The sequence below is a fragment of the Camelus bactrianus genome, chromosome 16, assembly GCF_048773025.1.
Source record: "Camelus bactrianus isolate YW-2024 breed Bactrian camel chromosome 16, ASM4877302v1, whole genome shotgun sequence".
Lineage (NCBI taxonomy): Eukaryota > Metazoa > Chordata > Mammalia > Artiodactyla > Camelidae > Camelus > Camelus bactrianus.
In genome coordinates, this window is record NC_133554.1 from 49,643,156 (window position 1) to 49,652,063 (window position 8,908).

An 8,908-nucleotide genomic window follows, 5' to 3' on the forward strand; every position below is an offset into this window, starting at 1 on the left:
GTTGAAAGAGAAAAGAGAGACTTTGATCTCTCGAGAACGCAGGAAACTCAGTTTATAGGTTAAACTAGAGATTTGTTTGGTGGATGGGAAATTTGGCAAATCCTCAAAAAGCAAATGACCTCCGGCAGTGTTTTAGAAGATACTGTAATTTTCCTTCAGAAATGAGATGGGGAGCACCTGAAATACAGCATTGCGGCCGGAGGAAGGAATAAACACTGTCAACTACATTTCCCAAGCATCCCTTTGTCAAGGAGGCCAAGACAACAAAAGATTCAAACAAATGTTCAACACAAAGTAACCATTCAGGGCAGCTGGGTTGAGCTGCTGGGATGGCCCCAAGAACACAGAGGAAAGCTGTGTCCAGAATTAACATTTATACCGAGTGGAGGAGTGTGTTGGTTTTTCCTTTTCCCGGGGAAGGTACGTGATAGGAAAACAAGCAACGAAGCCTTTTTAAAAGTTGATCATTTGCAATTAACCACACTGCCGCTTTTAGACGCGGGCTTGATTTTCCGCCGCTGTCAAACCTTGAAGCCAAGAGGGAGCAAGTTCCTACGATGCAACAAAGCCAAACACTGCTGCCCTTGGGAGGTGGAAAGAGTGGTGGTTTTATTTTTCTATTATTCTGCATGGAAAATCCCAGTTCCTGTAAACTCTGTGAGATTTAACTAGCTGGTTCAACGCCAGAATGAGTACATCGAAGCTATCCTGGAGAAAAACAAAAAAACCCAAATGTCCTAGCACCCAGGGTTCAGTGGTATTGGTGACATTACACATTAAAGCTAATGGACAGGCCGTCCTGGCATCTATCATGCAACAGGTAATAGTGTGGGGGGGAGCTGCTATAAAAGTCAATGTACAAAACTAAGACTGGATGCCCAAATTTATGGAAATAATGAGCATTAGTGTAGCACAGGTACACTGGACAGCGTAACGCCTTCTAAAGTGCGTAGAACAGAATTACATGCAAACCTCCCGCTCCTCAACCTTCAAGGCATCAGCCTCCCTCCCCAGCCAGCCTTCCCTTCCTGCTTCTTTCACTCCAACTGAACCAGACAGCAGTTTTCCCCGAGCCTCTTCTCTCTGGTTCTCTTCACCACGGGCCAGATCCTGCTCATGCTTCAAGGCGTGGCCCTGAGGAAGACGGCAGGATGGCTACCCACCCCGAGGCTGGGAGCAGTCGTCCTTGTGGACCTCTCGCGTCCTCACCCCATCCCTCTCTCAGGGCACTGACAGCAGATCTGCTTATGTGCACGTCTTAGCTCTCCTGCTCGGCTGTGGCCTGAGCCTGACACTATTACACGGATGCTCTCGCTATGCTCCCTGTGTGCCCTCCTGACACATCTGACTGTTCCCAAGAGGAACCAACACAGGATCGGCTTCTTAGGAGACTCACAATCACGCGGTGATGGGAGCCTGAGGGAAATCAGACTGAGCAGGGGTAGAGAGAGCTCCGCCCTCCAGTGTGGACGAGTGACCCTGGAATGGACTGTCACTAACTTGGGGAGTGGCCTGATCAGACAGATTATCTGGGAAGTAAGGAGCTTGAGTGAGACGGTTTCCGTTTTCTTTACTGATTCTTGAAAGCCTTCGAGAGTATTCCAACTTGCAACAAAAGCTGTGTACATTGTAGTGTAGTGTTACAGTCTATAATAAAAATTCCTATGATAAGGTCTTCAAGTTTTCATGATAAAAAAAAGTAAAGGGAAAGACTCTATGGGGGAAATTGTACATATGTGTCTTTGAAGACACTAACAGTAACTCCATAGGTTTTTAAAAAATTGACCCCCAGTGTTGTGTTATTTTTTTTCCTGCACTCTTTTCCTCACAGGGAAACTCCTTGTAACAGGCCATAGATACTCAAGAATGTGTTGTTAGTCTTTCTGTGGTGTTGAAAGTTAGGCTCTGATAGCCTCAAAAACTCACTGGAGCTTTCAGATATGTGAAGGTCAGATGCATTTGGTTTATGATCATAGTTCAGCCAGTTATAAAAAAGAAATACCGTATACTGGGTGCTTACAAACAACAGATATATATTTCTCAAAGTTCTGGAGACTGGAAGTGGAGATGGGGTGCAGGCATGCATGGTCAGGTTTTGGGCAGGGCTCTCTTCTGTTTTGCAGACTGCCGATTTATCGTATTCTCACTTGGCTGGCCTCTTCCAAGGGCACTAATCCATTCATCAGGGCTCCACCTTCATGACCTCATTATCTCCCAAAGCCCTCACCTCCAAACACCATCACATCGGGATTAGGGTGTCAACAGATGAACTTGGACTGGACAGAAACATAACGGTCATCATTAGCATTGATTTGAATCCAGCTTGATTTTCTGCCTTTTTTTCCAAGAAGAATCTTTTTTCGTTTGTTTGTGTGTTCAGTGATCAGTGCAAAGATAAGAATCCAGCAGCTCCTACGCATCTTCTGTGTAACACCTTTTTTGGTATAAATTTTCTTCTCTGTATACTGCCAAAAACTTTTGGTAAAAAAAAAAAATCACCCAGTCTTACTGCTCTATCACAACCACTATAAATAATCTTAATGTTTCTGTCTAGTGAGTTCTCCCTATATATGATTCACTAACATGTCATGAGCTTAAGTCCTAATGATAATTGTATTAAATAGTTGCCTATTTCACTCATTGCCTGTCCATGTCTTTTTTTTTTTTTTGACAATATGACAGGCACTGCTCTGAAAACTTTATTTTTATTTTTTTAAACATTTTTATTGAGTTATAGTCATTTTGCAACATTGTGTCCATGTCTTTCTGCTTGAACTTCTTGCCCAAACGTGTGATGTGAACAGTTACTACAATAGCAACAATGAGTATGCCCATTTTGTTTTCAAGCTTCTGCAAATCAGATTACTTGTGAGCCAGGGAGTTTGGTTCTAAAATTCTCCAGTGTGCTCCAAAATTCAGTATCTTGAAGGTCTTTTCTGAGAGTTGAACCACACTCTTTGTGACGTCATAGAACAGAACCGAAAACTTTAAAACTGATCCCAGATACTGTGGGTCACTGGTATTGCATAAAGAATTCGCAGTTTCAGGACAATACCTCAAATTCTTATAGTAAATAATTTTTTACCCATTTAGTAATGAAAAAAATAATAAAATAATTTTATTTCTGCATTGTAAAATTAAGATTTATTTTAGTCTTATTACTCTTATGTTTCTCGATTTGGGGGGCTTTTTTGTTGTTAGTTCCATGTGTCCAGTAGTATGGAGTTTACAGTCCTCATGATTGTTTACAGAAACCAGCTCTAAACTCTCTATGGTGGAACCCAGAAAGGGTACTTGGCCACCAAACCTTAAGCTTTTACTCACTGGTAACTTGATACTTGTCTTTAGCACAGAACTCAAGTAGCCAAGATCTCTGTAGCAGTGTCCAAATTTGAGCTCTCAGTAAGCACGTGAAAAGATGCTCGACATCATTAAGCATCGGGGAAACGCAAGTCAAAGCCACAATGAGAAGGTGGAGAAATTGGAACCCTCATATATTGCTGGTGGGATTGTTTCCCTTTGGAAACCTGTCAGTTCCTCCAAATGTTAAACACAGAGTTTCCATATGACACGGCAGTTCCACCCCTAAGTGTCTACACAAGAGAAGTGAAAACACATCCACACAAGATCACGTACATGCATGGTCATAGCAGCGTTATGTACAATAGAAAAAAGGGTGGAAACAACCCAAATGTCCAACAGCTGATGCATGGATAAAATGAGGCATATTCCTACATAGAGTATTATTCATGAGACGGATGAAGTCCTGATAGATGTTACAATGTTGGTGAACCTTGAAAACATTATGCTAAGTTAAAGAAGCTGGACATAAAAGGCTTTACCTTCTTTACAATCACATTATATGATTCCACTTAGATGAAATGTCCAGAATAGGCAAATCTATCGATACAGAACATATGTTAGTGGTGGTCTAGGGCTGTTGGCAAGGGAGCTGGGCAGTGACTGCTAATGGGTGTGGGCTGCTTTGGAGGATACTGTTCTTAGATTGTAGAGATGGATGCATAACTGTGAATACACTAGAAGCCATTGGCTGGACTCTTTAAATCAGTGAATTTGATGGTATGTGAATTATATATCCAATAAGGCTGTTTTTGAAAAAAAAAATTTGAGCTTTCAATCACCCCACAGAGTTTGCAAAAAATAAAAAAAAACTGAAAATAGACATTAAAATGTTTGTTTTGGAGGCATGGGAGTCACAAGATGTTGTATCTTTACACTTTTCCATTTTCTAAATTTTTTACAAAGAACATCTGTTACTTTTATGTTGAGAAAACAAATCAATAAACATTTAAAAGCGAAAGAGAAACCTGCATTTGACCAGCAAAGTATAAGCCCCTGTGTTTGCTTTGAAACAGTTCCTCTGCCTCCCCTTTCATCCTGGTCATCATGTGTGAAATTACCTGCTTTCCAGTCTGACTTCTAGGAGAGACTGTATGCTCCCAGAAGGCAGAGATTACTGTCTGTCTCCTTCACCTCTGTACGCCCAGAGCCTAGTAGCTTGCTAGATATAGATAAGTGCTCAAAAATATTTGTAGAATTTAACTGAACTTCCTAAATGTCAACTATGTTGCTTACGTGCTAGATACTTCTAGTGATAAGAAAATGATCCACTTATGGAACTGATTTTAAGATGCTTACTGTCTAGTGGGGGAGAAAATATAGGTGCAAAAATAAATAATTAACTCCCAGAATCTATAATAATAATTACCACTTCTGAAAACATGGAAAAATGCTATGGGGTCTTCAGGGAAAGGAAATTACTTCCATATAGATGGAATCAAGGACCCTTTTGTGGAAGACAAGGCACTGGGCTGGGCCTTCAAAGATGACTTAAATATATCTGGACATAAGGAGCAGAAAGGCTGCGTGCTGGATGGATTGAACAACAGAGAAAGGAGAAGGCATCTTTGATGAAGCAGCCTTCTGTAAGGCACTGGAAGTAAAGAGGAGAAACAGCTCTCTTATCTCCACCCTAAGAGTTCACTGCCCACTGGAGGAAACAAAATATGGAAGGCTATGATAAAAGATGAGCAACATGTAGGATGTTCTAGGCAGAGGGTACAGCATGTGCAAAGGCACTGCGGCATGGTAGAACTTACAAGTTGGGGGCAGCAGCAAGAACTCTCTCTGAGAGACAGTCAGAGGCAGAGATATAAAGCAAATGATAACATTTTAACTGTTCTTTGGGCTATTCTTTTAAATTTTGTGTATGTTTGAAAACTTTTCATAATAGAAATTGGAAAAAATAAAGAGGGCACAATTTGTGGGGGTGGTGTTGTAAGTGTAAAAACTGCTTCAAAGCCTAGACTTTGTTACAGCAAACTGTGTTGCAGCTCAGTGTTACAGCTCAGAGTTACAGCAACCTGGATCCTGGCAAGAGATCAAGCGACACTCGGAGGGTTGGAGAACTCAGGTCTATTACACCAGCAGGCCCAGAGGAGTTAACACTCCAAGCTATGGACCCCGTCTGTAGGTTTACACAGGCTTTTATAGGCTACCAGTCTAGACTTTGCAACATTTTGCAACATCATATGCAGAGTAGGTGTTAGAAATGGACCAATCGGGAGTGATAGAAATGGACCAATCAGGAGTGAGCTTTGGGAACCAATAGAATCTTAGGGGTAAGTTCTGCTCTCCTAGAAGCAAGCCATTTTACAGAAGCACAAAAGCGAGATAACACCGCCAGACCAGGGAACCGGATGGCGCTGGCAGGAAAGTAGTGGCCCTGCCTGTGGGTCCTGCCGGTCTTTTCCTGGTGCTTCCCACCTCGGCTTGAGTGGGGTCCGTACCAGAAGGCACGCAGGGCTGAGCTACACCAAATCCGAGAGGTCAAGATTTCGTCTCAGCCACAGTCCTCACGTGGCCTTGTTCATTATCAGGCGGCCCCCAGGGGCTGTACTTTCTCCCCAGCCTTTGTGTGATCCATTTCTTTAATGGCCTCTGTGCTCAATAATACAAGAGGTCCAAACTGCCAGTTCCAGCATAGGACATGCTCATTACATTTTCATTGCTCATTAGCTTTCAACTCTACATTGACTTTTCCAGAGAATTCCTGTGCTTCATTTTGCTCTTATTTTGTGAGATTCTTTAAGGAATGACTATAGGCTGCGTCTGGGCTGGATGAACAAAAACATAGTCTTTGAAGTAAGATGAACTTGGATTCAAATCCTGGCTTCTCTGCTTACCAAGCTGTGTGACTTTTGGCAGACACCCTGGCCTTTCTGGGCATTGACTGCCTCATCTGTAACACCTACGCAGTGAGTTTGCTATTCAGCCTTTCATGCAGAGGCTGCTACAGTGCCAGGCACGAGGTAGGAATTGAGGGTAGCTATTATTATCTTTTTATTTTTTAATTCCATCTTTTAAATTTTGTTCTTTTCACTCCTTTGGCTTCTTTCTTTGTCTTCCTTCTTCACTCTCACCCTCCTTTTTGTTTCTTTTGTTTTTCATCTTGACAACTTCCCCCGAGAGAAACCAGAAACCCATGTGTGAAATTCTCAGTCTCTAATACCACGTTTATCACCCAAAGGTGATAGTTAAGTAAAGGTCCCCTGAGGAGGGAGTCGTCTTGGCATTGGCAGTTAGAGGGGGGAGGGTGCCCTTGGCCAAGTTCAGCCTTATATGAATAGGATCTGTAAGCAGAGTCCACGTGCACCCCAGTCTTGTGATCGGCTGAGCAGTGCAGGCATAAATCCATGTTAAATCAATGACCAAGGACCATCAGAGTTCAGCTTTATTCTATTTCACTATGGGAAAGTACAAAATAGATATTTTTTAAAGTTAGCAGGCAGATACGAAGCCTTCCTCAATGGGTGAAGGGTTTAACATTCATTTCTCAAACATTTTAAATTCAGGCCAGATTGATAATAGAAAAAACTGGGGCCCCAGGCTGCCCCATCTCATTTTGGTCCTCAGAGCGTGAAAAAGAGGAACACAATGCAGTCTCTGCTTGAAACTGGTTCCATCAGGGGCCCCCTGGGACCTGTCTCAGCGGTGAGGACTCCCTTGCAAATCTGACTTGCCCAGATGGATTTGCGAGGGTGACAGGCAGCAAGACTAATTCAGGAAGGCAGTTATAAGAATGTCACCTCAAAAAAGCAACGAAAGATGTAGACATTTGAATGCAAAGATGCAAAACAAAAGGAGTGGGGCGAATACTGCTAATTGTTTTTGCCCTGTGAGCTACCCAGGGGTCTCAAGTCCACTCAGAAAAGCGGAGAATCGCCTTTCAGGATGAGGAGGGAGGGTGTGTGAGCCTCTTCTGGGAAGGTTTCCAGGATGCAAAGTAGCCCTGAGGGGGCGGGTTTCTTTGTCTGTCTTTCTGTCTGTCCCTCATCAGTCTTCTCCACATTCTGCAGTTCACTCCAGGGAGCTAGTCTGATTAATCCAATACCTTGCCCCGTTGGGAGGCACCCCTGGGGGCCACCAGGTAGCCAATGGATGGGTCCACTTTGTCAGGGGACCTCCCTGATCCAATCAGCCCCCTGGGAAGTGCCCAGTTGCCCTGCCCTTACACTTTCTGGTGGGTGGCATGCATCACCCGTCACGTGCCCAGAGTGGGTGTATAAAGAGAGAATCTTTGACTTCAGATTCTAATTCTGGAGAGTGGTCTTGGGGTTTTCTTAGTTAGGAAGGGTCTCACCAAGCCAGCATTTCTTTTCACATTTAAGTTGCTTAACTGGGGAACATTCTGGACTGGCCTCTGATTCTGGCTCTAACATGGGGACACCAGCCTTAAAACCGTGAGCAATCCCCTCAGGGTCCCTGTGTGTCCCCCTGTGACATGGCAGGTCACAGGAGACAGATGCTCAGAGGCCCACTGCAGGACTAACATGCCATCACCGAGCTAGAACTGGGTTAGGATTTTGAGGTGTGGCTGTTACACGTGCTGGCTCTGTGACTTCGGGCACTAAGCAAATGAGGCACCAATTTCCTTACCAGGACCCAAAAGCTTGCATTGGTAAAATGTTTAGGAATATGTGTTTAGCTGGGAGATAGACTAGCCGAGTGGGTTACGACGGTTACTTGATTACTCCTGGAGTCACACCCATCTCAGCATGAATCAGCCTGTCACTCTGATGACCAGCCCTGTGACCTTTGGAAGGTTTTTCAACCTCTACGCCTCCTCTTCCTCCTTTGGGAAGTGAGGATGCTAACAGTTCCTGCCTCACAGGCTCTTCCGAGCTGTAAGAGACAATCTATGCAAAGCACTCAACCTGGGGCCCAAGTGAAGGGGCCCGAGTAAGTTGAGAGTCTGTGATGGCCAGTGTCTTTATTTCCTGTGGCAGCTGTAACAAATTACCACAAAGTTTTGGTGTCTTGAAACAGCAGAAATCTCTCATCTCACAGGTCTGGAGGCCAGATGGCTGAAAACTCTTGCTGGCTTGTGTTCCCTCCGGCAGCTGCAGGGGAGAACCCGGTCTTTCCTTGTTCCAGCTTCTGGAGCTGCCGGCTGCCCTTGGCTTGTGGTCACATCACTCAATCTGCAGGACCGGCATTTTCAAATCTCTTTCTGCTCTGTATTCGCACATCTTCCCCTCTGAGTGTCAGATCTCCCTCTGCCTCCTTCTTATAAGGATACACGTGAGGGCATCTTGGATCCCCACCCCATAATCCAGAATAATCTCCCCATCTCAGGACCTTTACCTAATCACATCCACAGAGACCCTTTTACCATATCAGGTACCATATAAAGACTTGGGTATCTTTTGGGGGGGAGCATGGCAGGAATGTTCTAGTTGGCTGTGATATTTTGCCTCCGCTGCCCATTTGCTCTGGAGATGTGCCCGCGTCCCCTTCAGACTTCCCTAACAGCAAACACGTCATCTTTCCCACCCAGCGCAGCTCTCCCTTCTGACTTCCTGTTTCTGCCGACAGCTGCATCATT